Source organism: Cuculus canorus, chromosome Z (assembly GCF_017976375.1).
Source record: "Cuculus canorus isolate bCucCan1 chromosome Z, bCucCan1.pri, whole genome shotgun sequence".
NCBI classification, from domain to species: domain Eukaryota; kingdom Metazoa; phylum Chordata; class Aves; order Cuculiformes; family Cuculidae; genus Cuculus; species Cuculus canorus.
The window spans coordinates 47,081,340-47,102,596 of record NC_071441.1 but is presented as its reverse complement, the minus strand read 5'-3'; the positions used below and the strand labels follow the sequence as shown (position 1 = coordinate 47,102,596).

At 42.9% G+C, this 21,257-nt stretch overlaps 1 protein-coding gene across 3 annotated transcripts in view; it reads left to right on the top strand.

The window, feature by feature from the left end:
* The first annotated feature begins 493 nt into the window (after window positions 1-493).
* Window positions 494-21,257, top strand: part of KIAA1958 (KIAA1958 ortholog) — an 81,147-nt gene continuing 60,383 nt past the window's right edge. For all 3 annotated transcript variants that reach the window (XR_008447795.1, XR_008447796.1, XM_054054271.1), the window contains exon 1: window positions 494-629. The gene's annotated coding sequence lies outside the window, so the exon portion shown is untranslated. The remainder of the gene's footprint in view (window positions 630-21,257) is intronic.

Genomic DNA, 21,257 nt, shown 5'->3' with positions numbered 1-21,257 from the left:
TCACTATGAGAGTGGTGAGGCACTGTCACAGGTTGCCCAGGGAAGTCGTGGCTGCCCCATCCCTGGAGGTGTTCCAGGCCAGGTTGGATGGGGCTTTGAGCAGCCTGATCTGGTGGGAGGTGCCCCTGCCCATGGCAGCGGGGTTGGAACTGGATGATCTTTAAGGTCCTTCCAACCCAAACCATTCTATGATTCTGTAAGTGCAACACCACCACGTCAACCAACCACGTCCCACCGTGCAACATCTATGGGCTTTTTTAACCCCTTCGGGGATGGCGACTCCGCCACTTCCCTGGGCGGCCCGTTGCAATGCTTCACCACTATTTCAGCAAAGAATTTTTTCCTAATATCCAACCTAAATCTGCCCTGGCACCACTCAAGGCCATTCCCTCCCGCCCTGTCCCCCACCACCTGGGAGAGCAGACCATCCCCGCCCCCGCCTCCCGCGGCAGCTCTCCCCGCACCGAGACCCCGGCACGCGCTGTGCCCGCCGTGCGGGTGCGTGTGCCATTGCACACTTCCTGCGGGCTGTGCGCCCTCCCGCCGCCGGTTTCCGGCAGCTGACAGCAGCCGAGCCGCCGCCGCCTCCTCCGGGAGCGGGGCCGCCACCCCCGGCACGGCGCCTGCAGGTAGGGGACACGGGGGGACGTGTGCGTGGGTCTGTGTGTGTGTGTGCGCGTGTGTCTGTCTGTGCCTGTGTGTGTGCGTGCGAGTGTGTCTGTGTGTGTAACTGTGTGTGTGCGTGTCTGTGCCTCTGTGTGTGCGTGCATGCGAGTGTGTCTGTGCGTCTGTGTTTGTATCTGTGTGTCTGTCTGTCTATGCCTGTCTGTGTGTGTGCGCACGCAGGTGTGCGTCTGTGTATGTCTGTGTGCATGTGTGCGTCTGTCTGTGTGTGTGCCTGCATGCTTGTGTGTGCCTGTGTGTGTGTATGTCTGTCTATGCCTGTCTCTGTGTGTGTGCATGCAAGTGTGTGTTTTTGTCTGTGCCTGTGTCTCTGTGTGTGCATGTGTGTGTCTGTGTGCGTGTGTCTGTCTATGCCTGTGTCTCTGTGTGTGTGCGCGTGCAAGTGTGTGTCTGTGTGTGTCTGTCTCTGTGTGTGCCTGTGTGCCTGTGTGTGCGTGTGTGTGCCTGTGTGTGTCTGTGTGTGTCTGTGTGTGTCTGTGTGTCCGTGTCTCTGCCTCTGTGGGTTGATGTGTGTGTCTCTGTGTGTGCCTCTGTGTGCGTGTGTCTGTGTGTCTGCATGTGTGTGTCTGCGTGTGCATGTGTGTGCATCCGAGTGTGCATCTGTGTGTATGTCTCTGTCTATGCCTGTGTCTCTGTGTGTGCATGTGTGTGTCTGTGTGCATGTGTCTGTGTGTGCATGTCTCTGTGTCTCTGTGGGTTCGTGTGTGTGTCCATGTGTGTGCGTATGTATGTGTGCATGTGTGTGTGTCTGCCTGTGTGTGCACTTGCACGTGTGTGCATGTGTGTGTCTGTGTGTGTGTTTGCATCCCTGTGCATGTCTCGGTGTGTGTGTGTGCATCCATCAGCACTGCCCGCAGTGGGCGATGCTCCCGCATCTCTTTGTGCACGCTGAGGGTATCCGGGCAGCTCCCACCAGGCACATACCCCGTTGTTTGGTGGCAGGTTTGCCCCCTCCCGCCCCGTCGGTGGACATGGAAGGGGCTGGAATGCCTGGGGAGGGTCGGGGTTCGGTATCACATAGGGAGCGGGGTGACCCCCCCCAGCCCCTGTTGCATCCTCTTGCGAAAAGTGACCCTTCTCACCCCCAGCGTGCTGGAATAGAGGGGGGGCAGCTGAGGGGGGCCCCTGGGGTCCAGCGGCTGCACCAAGCAGGATGCAGTGGTGTGGTTCGGAGGTTCAGCCTCCTCACCTCTCCCGCAGGAGGGCCAGGGAGCATCCGGGGTTCCCTCTTGCCCCCTGCCCTCTTCCCCAGTGGGGTGCTTACTGGGAAAGGCAGTCCCCCGCAAACTTGGCTTAGCACTGAGATGAGGCAAGAGTGGTAAGGGAAGCTAGAAAACTGTGAAACAAGCTTGGAAAAGGTGATTAAGTGCAAAGGAAAAGAGTGAAAATGGTGAAAAGATATATTGAGCCTTATACAATTTAATTCCGGCTGTCAGAGCCACTTTCCAGTCAAAAGAATAACTGTGACACATATGTTAAAACTCACCTTCCATCTACAGTGTTAATGGTTATAAATAACCCCTGGACACGGCTGGTTATTCAGTAGCGCGAGATGCAGATCAGAGTAAGACTGTTTCCGTTTGAGTGAATGGAGAGCTGACATAGAAACAAAACAATGCACCAGGTTAAAATGAAGTCTTCATATATGCCTGGATTTCAACATTTGAATTGTTGATCCATTCAAGTGTTGCCTTTGCAGTTTCTCTGCCATTTCCCCACTATCCTTCTTAATAATACAACCTCTGCAAGTAGTGCTGCAGTGCTAAAACTGTCACAGGGGCTAAAGCTTGAACTGCTGGGGACAGTAACAGTTTTTCTTTTTTTTCTGTTGATTTGAAGACAAATGGGACCAAGTCCTTAGCATGCTTGTTAGCAGCGCTGAGAATTTGCGTAGATCAAATTATTACATCCCTTTTCTAGATTCTGGATGACAGCTTTTCAGGTCAGGGACAAGCTTTGCTTTTCTTAACTTTTTTCCTCCTTTAAACAGAGTAACCCCAAAAGGTCATTTCAGGTCAGGAGTGACCAGTTCCTGTTTGCCCCTCAATGGCTGCTTCGGGTGCCCTCTGTAATTCAGAGCTCAGACCGAGAGTGCTGCGCTCACACTGTACTGTGATTAATCTAATAACCCCAGCCAGCACCACACCGGGACCGCGTACCTGCCCCACAGCATTTGTGTGTGGGTTCAGATTGCTTCCAAATGACTGGCATTACCAGGCATCAAATAAAATCGCCTTGGAGGTGAGATCTGCTGGTTGTCTTGGGCTGATTTCTAAAACATCATTTCAGGCTTGGCCAAACCTGTCTTTGCCCACTTCAAAAGCCACACAGAACTCAAAGTCAGAAGCCACACAGTTCATGCCCTCACCTGCTGCCCTGTGCTGAGCCTGGCACATGACCTGGGCAAGCGATACCTACAGCCTCTCCTCCCCCTCTGCCTGTCACTTTCAGCAAAAAGCTATTCTCCAGCCTTGTGCTGAAGTTTATCAGCTCTTTGAAATCATTTATAGGTAAACTAACAAATCAACCTGATAGCGTAAAAACTTCACACACAAACAAGTAATAAAGAGATAAGAATTGGCAAAAAGATAGTGAATTAAGCATTAACAGAAGGCGTACAGGGGATAATGTATTACGTGCAGTCTAAAGCTTGTTCTGAGAGAGATATGCAGTGGAGTTACTCTTTTTGGTGTTGCCAGTAATTAATCTCAAGGGTGTAACAGTTCTTTGTATTCCACTAAAATAGCTAGATTTCCAAGAGGTAGCCTAAAACATGGAAAAACTGTAAGACCTCAAGTACGTCTTTGGCCATTGTTAGCAAGCTGGTGTTTTGTTTTTTTCAGCATATGTATATTGATGTTCCTGTACTGATGCATCTATGCACTGGTAGTCTTTTTACTACACCAGGACGTTTCCTATAGCTGAACTTACTTTAAGTTTCAAACACACGGTATACTTCTGTTTCATTTATACAATCATAACAGGTTTATAGTAACCGAGTTCCCAAAGCAGCAGCAGTTCGCTTCATTACTGGTTCACACCTTTGTTAAGTGGCCACCAAAGTTTGCCTTCATGTCTGTTTGACTGGGCTATCACGTGTCCACATGCTCCAGCCCAATAGAGACTCTTGGAGTTCCAGCAATGCCATCTATTATTTTCAGTCTCCTGACTCTATGCCCCTCTAGCTCCCTTCTCTGTTACATGTAAAATGCAGACAGAAGTGGTTGGAAAGTCTTGAGCATGGGCAGACCTGTGATCACAGCCTTGGCCTTCATTTCCGTGGTGCCACTGTATTTCCGCATTTGTGCTGTGGGAGTGAAAACCCATCCATGCACAGCTCACAGAGGTGGTGTGAAAATTAACTACTGTTTGTGAGGCACTTCATAGAAAAGTGTATGGCAATTAGTCCTCTTGAGGATTGTTAGGCATCTGGTAATTCAAGTATAACTAGCTGAATGTGAGGTTCTGCTTTCAAAGGTGATTGCAAAGGGTAAACAGGATGAGATGAAAGTTAGTGACTGAAAGTAGCACAATTTTTTATCAGCTTTTCTAATTCTTCTCCTGTGAAAAATACTCAAAAAGGTGCGTTTAGGTCAAATGTTTCTGTGGTGGATCTGCATAATAGCTCAATGGAACTTGAAAGACTTATACCTTGCTACTGTTAAGAGTGAAGAAGACCCGTGGAACACAACTGCTTCATCTTTAGTTACTTGACCTTGGCTCTGCTTTGTTGATTTATGAACTTTATATGCTGGCAGGGTTGGGGAATTCTCTTGCAAGATAGAAAGAGCAGTGTGCCAGCCCTCTCTTGTTTCCGTGGTAACGAGTACAGCACACAGATTCCTTAATGAGACCCTTGGCTGGCCACTGATTGTCTGCGTTTTTCTGGTTTGCTAATTCTGGGCCCTGAGGTCGATAAAAGATCTTGTTCATATGACTCTCTGAACTCAAACAGGCAAAATGGAAACAGAAATAAAAGAATAGGTGCCTTCTGCATGGTGAGAATAGGTTGTAATTTAGCCTCAGTCATTCATACACGAATAGGATATAAACAGATAACTTTCAGTATTGTGCTTTCTTTTGAGAAGAAATTGGTGAAAAGGATCCATCTCAGACCTTGGGTTTAGTTTTAGCTTTGTGTGTATCTCTTCTGTGGCTAACTGATATGTTTGCAAAGAATTAAGTTGTTTTGCATCATCTGTTTTTTCTTTCTCAATAGAAGAATTTTCTCATATTTTCTGGTCTGCCAGTTTTTATCATAATTCTTGTATTTGCTGGAGAGTTCCTTCGTATAGCTTCTTCTCTTATTTATTGTTTAGCCACAGGCAGGATCTGCAAACTTTTGTTCGTTTGACTGCTGTTATGTCAGAGACATCACGAGTCCTGTTGGACCCAAGCATCTTAGGGTTTTAGTCCTGTGAAAAGTTATTGGAACAAAGGGTTTCCTGTAAGTGCAAAATTACCGGATTAGACTCATGGTATTCAGAGAATAAGCACTGTGATCTTCTGCAAATTTTTAATTCTACTGCAAGAGTTCAAAGTAATTATTTTCTGAAAACAGTCACTGTACCTAATATATTATATACATACACAGTTTAGAAATGGTACCTAAGATAACTGGAAGACATAAGGAGAGGGAAGAGATAGCTTTCCTTTTTTCTCTGAAGCTTTGTTTACTTCATCAATTTTCCCACTCTTCTTTATATGGTCTGGACTATTATTTCCTCTGTAATCTTCAGTAAATTGAGTGTCTTTAGTCAATGTGGACAATCAGGCAAAAAACAAACCCAAAATATTTTATAAAAACAGGAACATAGTCACATAGCAGTAGGCAAACATCCAAACACACACGTTGCTTAGCTTTGGCAACTTGACTGGATGAGAAGTAGTTTTCTTGAATCACCGGCATGATAGTTTGAAAGCTTTATTGTTTAATCCCTTCACATACAAACAGCTGCATCTTAGTGAAAGAAACAGACAAGAGAGGCATACATAATATAGTTATCTTCTATAGCAGTTTTAGTTAATGTATGTGTAAAGCTGGCTGCAACTGAATTTAGGAATTCCAGATTTCAGTGGTTATGCTGTGTGGGTTATGGCTGCAGAAAGGAAAAAATACTGATGGTTTACTAGTTTAAATTGAATTTCTGTTGTTTCTCTGCCAGAAGCAACCTTTAAATGACCTGTGGTATTTAATTTCATATTAACCCATCCTTCCTTAGAGATTGCTGATTAGTGTGACAGAATAAAACTAACTGGAACAAGTGGTCGGTTGGAAATCTGTCTTAAAGGGAAGGCGCCAGTGGAAAGCTGTGAAATGGCTGAGAGCCAGACGCCGTGCTGTATTTAGGCTCCTGATCACTGGTTGTCTTCTTCCGTTTTAGAGGTAGTAGCATTTTAAAGCAGTATTTTCCCTCGCCTGTGAACAAAGGAGCTCCAGTTGTTGAGTTCTGTTGTTTTGGTTGCTAGTGGCAAATGCTGTTCCCTACACCTGCACACAAGCCCCCAACAGAAAAAACCCAGAGTTTCTAATATGCCTTGCTGAATGCAACCATTTATTTTGTGTGTGTAAATTTCCACATGGTCAAGAGCTGTGGTTTACAAACTGTTTGGGGAAATCACTTAACAGTTTGCCCAGTAGTGTCCCAAAATAACTGATGTTATATTTTATAAATATGTAAAGATGTGTCACGTACACATGCAAATAATGTACCAATAAAAAAATCATTCTTATTTATAAATATAAATGTAATCGATACATAATATTTGTACTGCATACAAACAAAATTATTTACTTTGATAGTATATTATTATGCATTACATATTATTTAATATACTGTAGTCATTATATTAACATGTCATATTTATTATTATTATGTGTTCTTATATGTTGCTATGCATTATTATTGTTATATATATTCAATTCTGTGGTCAGATAAGAGAAAAAAGATAGGTCTCACAGAGAAGGTCTCTCACTTACGGAGTGAGGGAGCTGTGGTTCTTCTGGGATCTCCCCTGCACCCATTCCTATCCAGTGTTTTCCCAAATGATGCAGTGGAAGGAACAGCTCACCTCCCTCTGTATTGCACCTGAATGAAGCAGGAGGCTGGAAGGAGCTGCAAAGACATGGGAGCATAGAATCGGGTTTCAAAATCATCTCAAGGGGTTGGACATCCTGGCTGGAGACAACAGCACGTGAGGTGTAAAATACAGGGCTCTGCTCTATGGTAGGATTAGGGAAATGCTGAAGTTACAAGCTCTATAGCATGAGAAAAAAAAAAAATCTGCAAACCACTCTGCAGAGGGGAAGGGAGTCACTGCACCATGACCAAGGAGGATGGGACAGGAAACAAATTTTCAGCAGAAAGAAGGGTCAGGGCTAGGCATTAAAATGTGCAGTCTAAGAAAAAGGCTCACAAAGTTCTGGGATAACCTGCAAGGATGCTGCCATGCAAAGATCTCACAAGAAGTTTTAAATGAGCATCTGTGAGCAAAGAGAGAGGAGCCAAGAGTCTACTCAGGAGGAGCCCTGACTTACAGTGATTTTTCTTTCATGATTAAGCTCATCTGTAGAAAGTTGTTCCTTAGAACAAGACTGTAACTGTCATTTCCCTACAGGGCTGAAGAAGCAACAAGACACTCTGGTTTTCTAATTGGAAGGGAGAACAAGGAGAGAAAGGGCAGCTACCTGGAGTTGTAAGTGGTTGCAAGGCGCAGCCTTGTAATATAGGGCGGTGTGACCCAGTGTGATGTGTGTAATATAGGGCGGTGTGACCCAGTGGCATGTCAGTGACGTGAAGAGGAAAACGTAGTGGTGGAAAGGAAACATTTTCCCATTAGCATATCTTCATCTTTGTCCTTGCCATGGTACTGATATCTCCCTAGAAGTAGTCCCGGTGCAGGAAAGCTCTTGAACAGTTAGCTACCACCTTTCTTTTTTGATCATCCCGTTAGCATGGTATTTACACCTAGCTGGGGTACAGCCGAGTGCTTCCATGTGTTTGTGCACAGTGAGGTTCCAGAATGACAGCTGAAATTAGGGATAGGTGAGCTTTTGGCAAGCAGTTGATATTGCAGTGGTTTTTAACATTTCTTATTTTTAACTCCTTAAACCTGAAGTGGCAGACTAATTTCTATACTTCTGGCGTCCCTGCGGTCTAAGTATGGAAGGGAGAGAATTTATTTGTGTTCTCTGCTAAGTGTTTTCCTGGAGCTGTAGAGAAAATCCTCGTTGCCCTGTGATTGATAGTTTGCAAAATCCGCTGCGACACACCATGAGGAGCCAGCATATTTTAGCTGCTAACACTCCAAATATCATAGCTTAGAATTTGCAAAATATTGCAGGATGGAACAAAATTAATGAACTGTTCTCAAACTATGGAAGTGGACACTTTTCTGTAATGTGAGATTTTCATCCTTGCTGTTAAACCAGTTCTGCACAGAAGATGATGATGTATTCATTCAAGTGGAACATGTTCTGTCTCCATCATGTGGATTGTTCCCCTACAGCAGTCCATAGTCATACCAGGTCTTGCCACTCTACACTGTGAGGCTGAATATGTACTCAGATTTTATTATAATTTAAAGCTTTTTATAGAGGTCTTTTTTTGAGTGTCTGTGTAGAAGTAGGAAAGTGAGTATTTCCTGTCTGAAATTGAAATTTCTTACTATCTTTTTTAGCTCTCTTGGGGAGAGCTGCTTTTTTTTTCCCTTTTTAGTTAAAACGTGTTTTAACCTTCTACTATGTAACTATAAAATCAAGAATGCTTGTTAAAAACTATGCTTTGAGTCACATGCTCAGTGTTAAATTATTTTTGGCTCAAGAGGCAAGCATTGATTGTGCAACTAGTAAACTGCAATTGAAACCATTCTGTAAGGTGCTTGGCATAATCTGTGCCAGACGTGTGAATCCTTGCAGTTTTAGCAGACTTGATGAGTGTCGATGACTTCATGTTAAACCATTTGAGTTTAAGATTTCCAAAAATACAGATAACTGTGGTGGAACCAAACCAGTTCAAAAGACATGTGTTTATAGCAAATGAATGAACATTAAATATCCACCAGCAGCCTGATAATTTCCAAATCTTCTAGATTTCAAGTTACATTTCAGTGTAGATTCTCCTTACATGTTTAAAACTTGTGCCTCCAAGTCAAGACATTAAAAAAAACACCAAACCTCATGCAAGTAACTCATGGGCAGAACCTCTTTCTATTTAATTCCATTTTCTGCAGACAGCTTCAATTCATAGCAGGTTATAGCTAAGAACCCCGTAAATGGCAATTTTTTGCTGACTGAATATTATGAATTAAAACAAGCAACATAAGATTCCATCCACTTTGTCTGACCTGGTACCTAGCATCAGCCTAAAAATATGGCAAAGTGCTGATTGCTGAACAAGCAGTGTGATTTGATTGAAAAATTGGTGATGATTAAAGATTTTTTTGGCTGGGGAGAGCTAGGTCTCAGATATTTTGATTTTACAAATCTGTCTTGATTCAAGGGAGGGAAAATATTTATTGTGGGGCTGAAGGAAGAAAGCTAGACAATTATATATGCAATATAAATCCACAGCATCTAGATGTTTTTTTTCCCTTTGTCTTACTGTAAATAATGTAAGGGCTCGGTCCTATAACATATTAGACATTATGGTACAATCCAGTAAAACACAGGTGAGTCATCCTCTGAGAAACAGAAGCACTAATTAATTAATGCTTGCAAATTATAGTAGATAATTAAGTTCTGTGCATTTTTTCCTGATTTTTGTTTTTTCCAAATTGTCTGTGAATATGTTTCCCCTTCAGCTAGATTTTTGTCTGAGTAGATAATATATTCTGAAATAATAAGACTGATTTCAGTATGGAAATGTACATCAGCCCTTCTTAGTAATGTGTTCAAATGTATGAAAAAAAAAAGGCCATCTGTCAGAGAAAAAAATTAAAAATGTGTAAATTTGGATTTACAGTTTCTTTCAGGCTAGAAGAGAATACATTATTCTGAGCTTCATGAGTAAGTCCTGTTTTGGAACAGCTCCAAAAGATAGTGGAGCATTACTGGAATACAGCATCAAGCAATTTATATGGAGGGTGGTTATTCATCTAGCCCTTTATTTGCAAGAAACGGTCCACATTTTAATTGAGCTCTCTTCAATATGCTACATCTGCTTTAATGCACTGCTTCCTGTATGCATTTGAGCAGTCTCACAAAGATGGTTAAATTTTGTTTTGGTCTAGCCAGAAGTCAAAGAGAAATAGAAGCTCAGAGCCATATAGCAAAGACATGCACTATTAACCATTGCAATTTATTGCTTTGTGCCTGTGTATGTGTGTGTGTGTTAATATTCGATGCTTTTCTGTTGGATAGTTAACTCTGTAAAGCTAAGTGATCTCTTTTCACTCAGGCATCTCTAAAACTGTCTTCACCTCTACTGACCTCGTAGATACTGATTAAACTGTTCGTCTGTGTTTGATTAGCTTAGTTTACAGACCATTTAACTGGTGCAGAAGTATTTACATGGGATAATACTGTGAAGATTAAGATGGGGGAAGTAAAAACCTGGAATCACTTCAGCAGAATTTATAAAACAAAGAGGCATGAATCCATGTGTGTGTTTGTGTATTTAAAAATCTCTGGGCTTGCCCTTTGAGCTCAACGATTTGTTTTCCTTTTGGAGAAGTTGTTCTTGCTCCTTCAGTGGAAGGTGATGAATAAATTTGTCATATTAGGTTAAGCCCATCCTTTTCATCAAATCCCCTTTTTTCCACTAATAGTGGCCACTGAGCAATGATCTTCATTGATTTGTTCCAAGGGAGTTGCCAAACTTTTTTTCCTCTCTCATTTCCTCAGCAGACTGTGGCTTTTCAGAAGAAATCGGGATGGCCAATGCTTATTCCCTTCCCTACCAAGGTCATTCATCAGGAGGGACTTCATTGTACCTCTCAGGGAGGAGATGGAGGAGTATCTGTGTGTGACTCTTGAGACTCCTGTGTGAACGAGGGAGCTGGAGTTTTTGCTCAAAACGCAGTTTTGCTATGGCCCTCACAGATGTCATTGTCAGAGTTTTGGGACTGGGTTAACATGTTGGTAGGAGGGTGTGAAGGACACACCTGTTTGCCTTGATGATATTGTACAAATCTTACTGTAAAGTTAATGCAGCCTTTGAGTATGGCACTAGGTGAGGACATCATGACTGTGCAGAAGAACCAGAGTGTTTGTGTGGATGAACCTCCCATTCCTCTGGGGTTTGTTGGAGATTTCTGACTTCACGGTTCACAGTTCAGAGGAGCATTGAGTTTCATGCATGTGTTTTTTGTCCAGGTCTGATGTCCCAGGAAATGTGCTTCTGGGGACTGCCTGAGCAGAGGTCTGCAGTGCTGTCTGGTGTAAAAGCTTCCTCTCAGCCAACCTGTGACTGATAGAGCTGGACCAAAGCCCCCATGACTAATGCCAGAGCTCTCTGTCAGCAAGGTGTTTCTCACACAGTTGGAAAGTCCGCTGTTCCCATTGCATACCACTTTTACGTGAATTAATACCTTATCTCTAAGGCATGAGGTACCTTATTGAAGCTTTATTGAGGGTCAAGTCAATAAAGTCAAATAGGTAATTTTCATCTGCTTGATTTACCTTTCCTCTCTATTTAATGACTACTTTGAAAGACTCTTACAGCCATCAGGGGTGTAGCCATTTTCTGTCACGAGTGTTGTATAAGTGCGATCCTATTTGATTGCATTTAAGTGCTGCACTACTTTTAATTAATTATGCTTTGCCTGTGCAAGATATTTGCTCAAAAATAATAGAAGTGTGTCACCTTTGTGGTGTTTATAATTATGCTGTAAGGAATTCAGAAAGATGTCAGGGTAAAATTTCTGCTGATATGCCATGCTATTTGAGAAACAAGATCTTGTTTTTGTTGTGTGTGTGTGGTTTTTGCTGGTTTCAAGGGACTCACAAAAGAAAACAGCATTTTTCACATGGTTTGACCCATTAGATTGTTTGGTAGAAAGTATTTGAGTAGGCAGCAAATTGAATTGCTTTTACATTTTCAAGACACTTAAGACAGAAAATAGAAAAGACAGCACGAGATAAACATGCTGCATATATAATAATATTACTGCCGAGGAAATTTAATTCAGTCTTCAGTGATGGGTTTGGTCAGATGTGTTGCATTCAGCTCGAGATAAGTTAATGCATGCAGTGCAGTCTCAAGCAAGTAGAAACAGAATGAAACTTACATTTTGCATTAGTTGTGTCTTATTTACTGTATCTGATATATGTGTACCTGATACTACCACCATCTGCCTAGTATCAGATACTGTGTCTGGAAAGGGTAAGGTGGTGCTGTCTGAACTTCCTGTACAGAACTTGTCTCAGAAAAGCTTTTATTTTGTAAACAACTACTTTGCTAGTGGTTTTCTGTGTAATTGCGTTGTTTGCTAGGGCTGTAGTTCTGTCATTAAAAATCGATATTTGCATTAGTACTTAACAGCTAGTTCATGATCAACTGTTGTAAGAAACCAATATACCTTTGCTCAAAGGGTAGGAGGTGGCAGGAAGATAGTTTGGGAATAGTTCAGTGTCAGAATAAACCATGAAGGGGAAGAAAATCTCAAGTGATAAAAAATTACTTTGCCTGAGTGCTCTGAAGATATAAATATCAGTAATATCCTTAGATGGAGAATGACAGAAGGAAGAAATCAATGTAAAATTTGAGGGAAGTTTCCAGCCATTGGAGTAGGAAATAAACTGATGCAAGAAATTATCTGGTGCGCAAGATGACATCATGGTTAGGTACCTCAGTGTTGTTGAAGTGGGAGATGAGGTGGGACTCTCAAACTCAAGTTTGCTTCAAAAGCCACAGAATTCAGGACTGATGCTTCCAGAAAGAGCTTACAGTATTTTGGTATAAATCGCTGAAGGGAAACCTAAGTTTTGAATCAGATTCTCTAGGTAGGAGACCACGGTTCCCTGTGAGGCAGTCCATCAATGATCTGTCTTGGCCCTGTCTGCTTTCCATCCAGCTGTCCCTGAAGACCCCAAGGATTGCTATGCCAGCTGTCTGTGCTGCATTACCCTTAGCACTGCAGAGACGTGGCTTCCTTTTTACAGAAGGAGAAACTGAGTCAGAGAGACCTGTGCTAAAGCATGTTTTATTGCTAAAGGGCATTATGTGCAGCCAGACCACTGAGCTCCTGACTGTGTTCCAAGATGAGAAACACCTCTGGGGCAATAAGCCCAGCTCTGCACGAGAGTGTTGGCAGTTACAGTGATTGTCCTTCGTGCCTGTAAAGGGATGAACTCAGAGGATGAAAGAAGTATGTTGCAGTGTTGGGCTCGAGCTGTGCAAGTCTGGCCGTCTGTTAGGTCAGAGAGGCACAAAATGGGCAGAATAACCCCTACTCTCACCCACATCACTGAGGGCAACTGGGTCCTTTTCCAAAGTCATGTAAACATGACTTCTTTTGAGGGGGCAGTGTGTCTGAGAGGCTGCCTCAGCTTCTAAGGTAGGTAAAAATAATAAGCAGTGTGGTTTGGTAGATGCGTGGCTCCACTGAGCAGTAATGAAATCTGCACTTCTCCAGGTGAAGGAGAAAAGTGCTCAAGAAAGAAGGTGCAGGAATGGTTTATGATCTTAACAAGCACCTGAGCCACCATGGTTGGCTTCCAGGCGATGGCCAAGTTAGGTGCAGGCTGAGCCCTGGTGGGTTGATGCTCTTGAGCTGTGTTGCAAAGGACACATGTGCAATAACAAAGATAAAGGAGGGGGGAAGTGAATGAATAATTGCAAATCAAACTGCACTTGGACAGCAGCACAAGCTGTCCCAGCAGTTTAGGAGTAACACTCTCCTGTTGCTTTCTTGGCTTTCACGTCAGCAAGGTCTGGGAACATGGCAGAAGTCAGATACAAAATACATTTCCTCGCTCACAAGGCCAAAGCAATATTTTTTCTCTGGTAAGGTGAGGGAGCAATATACAACGGTGTCTTTTTGGGGATGGCACCTTTAGCCAGTAATTCCTTGAGGAGAAAGGGAGTACAGCTAGGCAACAAAAAGAAAAGAGATAGGCAATGAAAGGGCTATCAGGCACTGCTTGATGCTCATCAGGAAATACAGTTTGCTGTATGTAATGCATGTAGGCCTTGTGCACTCCACTGCACCTGCAGGATGCAAGCTACAAGACTTGCCTGTGCAAGGTAATAATGCCTGCATTTTGCTGACAGAGATGGAAAGTTTTTTTGCTTTTCCTTATGAGATGCATTTGCTTTTTAAGCTAGTGGAGGACAGAGTAACCTGGGCAGACAGCCAGAATGACCATGCTTATCCTGGGGCAAGACACAGCATTTGTTCTGACAAAATCCTGTTTTATTCTGATTTGGTTTGTGTTTGTAAAGACCTCTGCAGTGCATCCTGGGGACTGAATGAGCTGGGAGTGGGAAGTTGCAGACTGCTGGGGAGAGCAGTTTTTCAGGAACTTTTGCTGAGGTACATGAAACCCATGACCTGTCTGGTTGCCAGCTTCTTCTTTACAGTTAAAAGAGAATATTGTCTAGAAACTGCTATAAATGGCAATCCTTGATTTTCTGTGGTAAGGGTAGTTTGAGAAATAATATATAAGCATTGTGAATTTAACTTTACAGGCACCTGTGCATGTCCTGCTCACCAAGAGTGTTCCTGACAGTTCCCTCTCTGCTGTGTGGCACGAAGAGCACATGCTGCTTCAGCTCTTCATCCTGACCCAAATTCCCCCCTAATTTCAAGACTGTGCAAACTATTGCACTAGTGAGATCTATCTTGCTTATGTTAACCTGAGTGAGTAAGGAGTTTAGCATGGCGTGAATGGGGAGGTGCGAAGAAAATCAGGCAAATGCCCTCAACTGTGCATCACTCAGGATCTGTCACATGACTGGCAACTGGGAGTCCCACTTGACTGAGACATGCATGGCAGCAGCATGTGCTTTGAAGGTGCAGGAGCTGAACAAAGCTGATGAAGTTGAGCCAGGCATGAAACTTTCATGTTACTTTCCACCAGTCCCTCTGAACAGATCTAAATGTCTCACATGTTTCTCTGTGCCTTTATGCTTAATGGTAGCATTGTTGGGGCAGTCACATGCTATAAGAAAGCATTAAGAAGGTTATATTGCTGAAACTGGCACTGGGTATTTGAGTGGGACAGTTGCATAAAGAATGACTATCTTAACAGTAGTTATTAAAGTTGGTCTTTAATTTTCTTTGGAAGCACTTGTTAAAGCAGTGCTGGGACAGTGTTCTTCTGTTTCACTGAACAGTTTAGCCCAGTAATAGCATTGCCACTTGTGTTTTTGATGGATATTTGTATGAAATATATCAGTGTTTTGGTTTTCGGGAGGCTTTTTGCTGACACTGATATTTTAAGTTAGCATTTTCCTAATGTTTACTGCTGGTGTCATGAACATAAGACATTACTGGCATCAAAACTGTTCCATAGGTAGCAGAAGCAAACTGGTTCTTTTTAAAATGTGAAACTAATAAATACAGAATGACACCAAAACAGGGAGCCCTGAACAATACCACTGTAGATAAGCCAGATATTCGACGTTACACAGCTGTGGCTATAGTTCAGATTTGCACTGAGCTCCAGTGATAAACATGCCACATTTGCAGCGACCTGGGTTAACAGGTCAGTCTCACCAAGCACTGCTTGCCCCATGGCGAGATAGTCTCTGGTGCCATCTCCTTCCCTTGCTGCTGACCTGAAAGATCTCTGTGCAATGGGATAGACGGTTTCTTCTTTGTTTTTTTGTATCTGCACAGGGTTGGCTCAAGTATCACTTCTTGTTGGTGGCACAGAGCCAATGCTGCCTGCCAAATGATGTATTTGTCCGAAATATTGTTCTCCACCCACCCCACTCCTTGCTCTATCCATTACATTGGACTCCAGATGTAAACAACCAGAAGCTTTCCCTTTAAATAACGTCTTTTTTAATGGCTGGTTACCAAACACAGTGCTCTTAGCCATTAAATGTTTAACTTGCACAGCTGTGCTGCAGAAAGAGAAATCTTTTGACTGCCCTTTCCCTATCTATCTTTCAAAAGTGTACAGCCAAGATATTTTAATTTCTTGCTTTTTTTGTCTTTGGCAGATTTATTCTCACGTGCCACAGCTATTCTAAATACAAGCCTTTTAAAATGCTCTGTGAGGCTTTGTTTTTTTTTCTTTATGTTTTAGAAGTATTCCTTGGTCCATTACTTCCAATCTGGCAGACAGTGTGTAGGTTAAATTTAGAATCATGGAAGAGTTTGGGTTGGAAGGGGCCTTTAAAGGTCATCTAGTCCAACCCCTCTGCAATGAGCAGAGCCATCATCAATTCAATCAGATTGCTCAAGGCCCTATCCAACCTGACCTTGAATGTTTCCAGGGATGGAACATCTACCACCTCTCTAGGCAACCTGTTCCCGGGTTTCATCAACCTCAGTGTAAAACACTTCTACCTTATATCCAGTCTAGATCTACCTTCTTTTAGTTTAAAACCAGTACCCCTTGTCCTGTCACAACAGGCACTACTAAAAAGTCTGTCCCCATTTTTCTTATAGATCCCCTCTAAGTATGAAAGGCCAGAATAAGGTCTCTCTGGAGTCATCTCTTGTCCGGGCTAAACAACCCCAACTCTCCCAGCCTTTCCTCATAGAAGAGGTATTCCATCCCTCTGATGATTTTTGTGTCCCTCCTCTGGACACACTCCAACAGGTCTGTGTATGTCCTGTGCTGAGGACTTTTAGGGCTGGATGCAGTACTCCAGGTGGGTGTCTCACCAGAGCAGAGTAAAGGGGCAGAACCACCTCCCTCAACCTGCTGGGCACTTCTTTTGATGCAGCCCGAGATATGGTTGGCTTTCTGGGCTGCAAGCATACATTGCTGGCTTATGTCCAGCTTTCCATCCACCAGTATCCCCAAGTCCTTCTCGGCATAGCTGCTTTTAATCCCTTCATGCCCCAGCCTGTATTTTTACTCAGGTTTGTCCCAACCGAGGTGCAGGATCTTGCACTTTGCCTTGTTGAACCTCATGAAGCCCATTTCTTGAGCCTGTCCAGGTCCCTCTGGATGACATCCCATCCTTCTGGTGTGACAACTGCACCACTCAGCTTGGTGTCACCTGCAAACTTGCTGAGGGTGCACTCAATCATGAGTCTTTGTCATTGATGAAGATAATAAACAGTGCTTGTCCCAATAATGACACATGAGGGACATCACTTGTCACATATCTCCATCTGGATGATGAGCTGTTGACCACTAACTTCTCAATGTGACCATCCAACCAATTTCCCATACGCTGAACAGTCCACCCATCAAATCCATATCTCTTCAATTTAGAGAGAAGAATGTTGTAGAAACCATGTTAGACACCTTACAGAAGTCCAAATGGATGACATCCATAGCTCTTGCCTTGCCCAGTGATGTAGACTTTCCATGACAAAATGCCACTAGGTCAGTCAGGTAGGACTTGCACTTGTTGAAGCCATGCTGGCTGTTTCAAATCACCTCCCTGTCCTCCATGTGCCTTAGCATGGCTTCTAGGAGGATATGTTCCATGATCTTCCCAGGCACAGAGATGAGGCTCATAGGTCAGTAGTTCCCAGGACCCCCTTTTCTACCATATTTAAAAACAAGTTTAATATTTCCCTTTTTCCAGTCACCAGACTACTGTGACTTTTCAAATATTGTGCAGAGAGGCCTGGAAATCACATCAGCCAATTCCCTCAGGGCTCTGGGAGGTATCTTGTCAGGTCCGATAGACTTAATATATGTTCAGGTTCCTCAGGTGGTCACAAACCTGATCTTCTCTTACAGTGGAAGGGTCTTGACTCCCACAGTCCCACTCTTGTGGTCCATCCGCTTGAGAGCTGTGGGAAGAGAGGTCGCTAGCGAAGACTGAGGCAAAGAAGTTCTTGAGTTGCTCAGCCATCTCCTTCTCTTTTGTACCAGTTTGCCAGTCTTGCTCATTGCAGAGGTACACTTTTTTTTTCACCTGCTTTTCTGGCTGACATACCTGTATGTCCCTTCTATTTATTCTTTGCATCCCTTGACAAGTTCAGCTCTATCCGTGCCTTAACCTTCCTGACCCCATCCCCACACAACCAGGCATTTTCCCCTTACTCTTCCCAGGAAACCTGTCCCTGCTTCCGCTGCCTGTGCATTTCCTTCTTGACAGTGAGTTTGACCTGCAGGTCTCTACACAGCCCTGCTGGCCTCTTGCCTCCCTTTCCTGATTCCTTACACTCGGGGACTGAGAACTCTCGTGCTTTGTGGAAAGCATCATTAAAGATCTGCCAGCTCTGTTCTGTTTCCTAGTTCCTGAGGGCAGTTTCCCAGTGGGCCGTATTGACTCACTCCTTGAAGAGCTGGAATTTTGTTTTCCTCAAAGTCAGGGTCCTGACTTTATTCTTTGGCTGTCCCATACCGCTCAGGACTGTGAACTCCACCAATGCATGATCTCTGCAACCCAGACTGCACCCAGTCTTGACATTACTGATGAACTCCCTTGTATAAGCCCCACCAACGTGCTGCTCTCCCCACCAACTGTCTCAATGGGAACAGTTTGCGGTTGGAAAAAGCCAGCTGTGTTTGCAGACACCTGAAGAATGGTGCCGGGCATTAATACAAGAATACACAATACAACATTTGTTTGTTTTAGACTCACCTTAATAGTAAATAATCAGGAACTGTGACTGGAGCAGCTCTGTCTGAAAGGACAGGAGATTAAGCTGTCCAAGCACATTGCCAAATAAGTCCTTTTGGAAAAACGTAGAAGAAATTCAATAAAGCTGGCCAGGGCAGTTCAATACACTTAGCCCCTGAACTAACATCAGCATGTTCTTCACCTCTTCTCCTTTCTGTTTGGTTTCTCATTTATAAATAAGGGCCTGTATCACTCCTCGGTATAATTCTAACATAGCCTGTCTAGGTTCTGCTCTGTTTCTCCAAACAAGAAATATCCAGAATTCTGCTGAATCTGCATGAACAGTTATATAGAGGAGACCTCACTTGCTTCAAATGCAAATACGCTCCATGACACAACTGAGTGATTGGGTACCTAATGTTTGCATGTGCTTGCCAAAAATGTTTACAAAAATTAGATTAGTAATTACGTATGTTAGAAAGCTAGACTTACCTAGACTTGTTACCTAGACTGTGATCTTCAGTTATTCCTGGCATGTTTTCCAGGGATTGTAATTAGTTGCTAATAGGTTATTCATATCTGGAGAGAGTTAGAAGAAATTGGGTATTGATATCAGTGTCTCTGGAATAACTATAGGGTATGACACTTCAATTCATATTTATGGGATAAATGGGGTTTTTTCCCCCTTTTTTTTAAATGAGCAATAACTGTATGTTTTCTGCTGACTCTGTTCAAAGGCTCAAATAAATGCAGCCTCGTGAAAGAATTAGTTGAAAACACTGCCAAGTTGATACAGTAAAATATCTTCCGGTATCTTTGAAATCTACTGTGTTTTAAGAAATATTTTGGTTTACTGTCTGTCTTTTAATTGGCAAGAGAAGAGAGAGTCTGGAGTACCACAGATGGAAAGAGCTGTATTTTTAAGTTTTTTCCTGTTGTCTGTGGAAAGACCAAGAATTTTATGTGGATGCATTTCTTGGTGGTGTGTTTTTGAGGTGTGTACCTTAAAATAAATAGCTATGTAATTTCTTTTATTCGGCTAGTTTTACTAGGATGCATTTTGTCTAGGGTCATTTCTCACTCTAGTCATGAAACGAACCTGTGTGGGCAGACATGGCTGATTTTGGAAGGAATTTCCTCATCTGTTTGGTGCAATAGGTCCAGTACTAATGAAGCATAGCAAGAACAGACTTTGAAGATCATTAAGCAGTGTAAGTAGCATGTTGTTATGAACTCCAGTTGTTCAAAGACTACATTTCTGGGTTTGAATCTCCTAGAGGAACTAACTAACTCTTGAAGAGCCCTCCACGATAGACAGAGCTCTTCTTCCAAAGTCATCTTCTGTGTGCCAGCCGCCAGTGCCTCTGTATGTAAAACATGAATATCCTGGGCATTCTTTCTGCTTCTTAATCTTGCACCATCCCTAAATCTCTTGTGTTGTACATGCCAGATCTTGCACTGATGAGAAAGAAAATGAATTTAGCTTTTTTGGCTAAGGCTTTGGAACTTGCCTGTCTAAAACTTTGACAGGTTTTAGACACTTGGAGTCAGATTTTATAGATGTTTTCATGTCTACAGTCTGAAAATCCTACTCACTGCTTATCCATCCTTTTGGTTATATAAAAGCCTCTACAAACTGGAACCTGGGTTGACTGAACCAGCCACGGTTAAAGGGACCTTTTCCATGTACAGATGTTTAAGTATCTGTAGCTTCAGTCCTGCTGAACTCAGACCTACAAGCTTTCGAAATGCCATGCAGAACAGTCTAGGTAGGCTCTCTCCCCAAGATCTCCACATTGCACTGTGGCCTGCTGCCTACTTTTCTCCATGAAAAGCAAGAGCAGGTCAGGCTGCTTGCCCTGTGGGGCTGCCACCAACTCCTCAACTATAGATGCATACAGTATCAGGTGTCTGTTTGGGCACTCTCAAGGAGCCAATCTTAGTGATCTTAAAATGTAATCTGTTTTAACTTTGGTTTAAATTTTAGGATAGTATGAATTGATCAATTATAATAAGTTAGAGGCTCACAGCTAGAGGTGTTTCCAGTGGCAGCAAAGAAATTGGCTCATAGTTTAGTGGAGCATTTCTAATTTTCTTATCTGACTGGCTTGTATTTGAATGCAAATCTTTGCTTTTACTGGCTCACATCCCGGGTAGATTTCATATTACTGTTTTTTATATATCATGTCATTTGCTGAATAAAGAGGTAGAAAAATATGAGAGATGGCTAAGATTGACTTAAGGCCACAGTAAGTCTCCCTGCCATACTGCTATATTTTATTAATCCTAATGCACAGGCTTCTTCTCAAGTACTTCTCTGAGCTGTCTTGTTGGTTGCATGGTATAGCATTTGTACAGTGGTGTCACTGTTGTATTTACCCTGATGTTGCTGTCAACAGTCCTATTAATAAAGCTCGTGGTGACACTACGAATACTCTGTCTTTACCCCAGCACTGTTTCAGCAGAGCTGTTTAAACTGTTCAGGTGTTGGCTGGATGCAGAACTCCTGGTCACTGTCACTTCAGCCTCCTCCCCAGAGCACCTTTTATCCCAGAGGCTTCCTTATTCGGTACTAGTGTGAATGCTGGAGTGAACAGTGGGTAAATTGTTGTTTCGTGTGGGGTGATAGAGCATTTATGTTTTTAAAAGCAGGACAAACTGGTGCGTTTTTATTTTGGAAGTTCTGTTTTATGTAGAAGCATTCCTAACATAGATATTTGGTCATTTTTGGCTGCTCAAGCAGGCAGCATGCTGAAATTTAAATTTGATAGTGGCTCAAAGAGACATGAGGCAGGGCTAGGTTCATCCTACCTACATGAGGAATCTGATGTTTTAGCAGTTCAATAATGCAGGTCTTAGGTCATGGATTCAGTTCAAGGACATTTAAAACCAATTGTGTTTTCCCTCCATCAAGACTCTGCAATT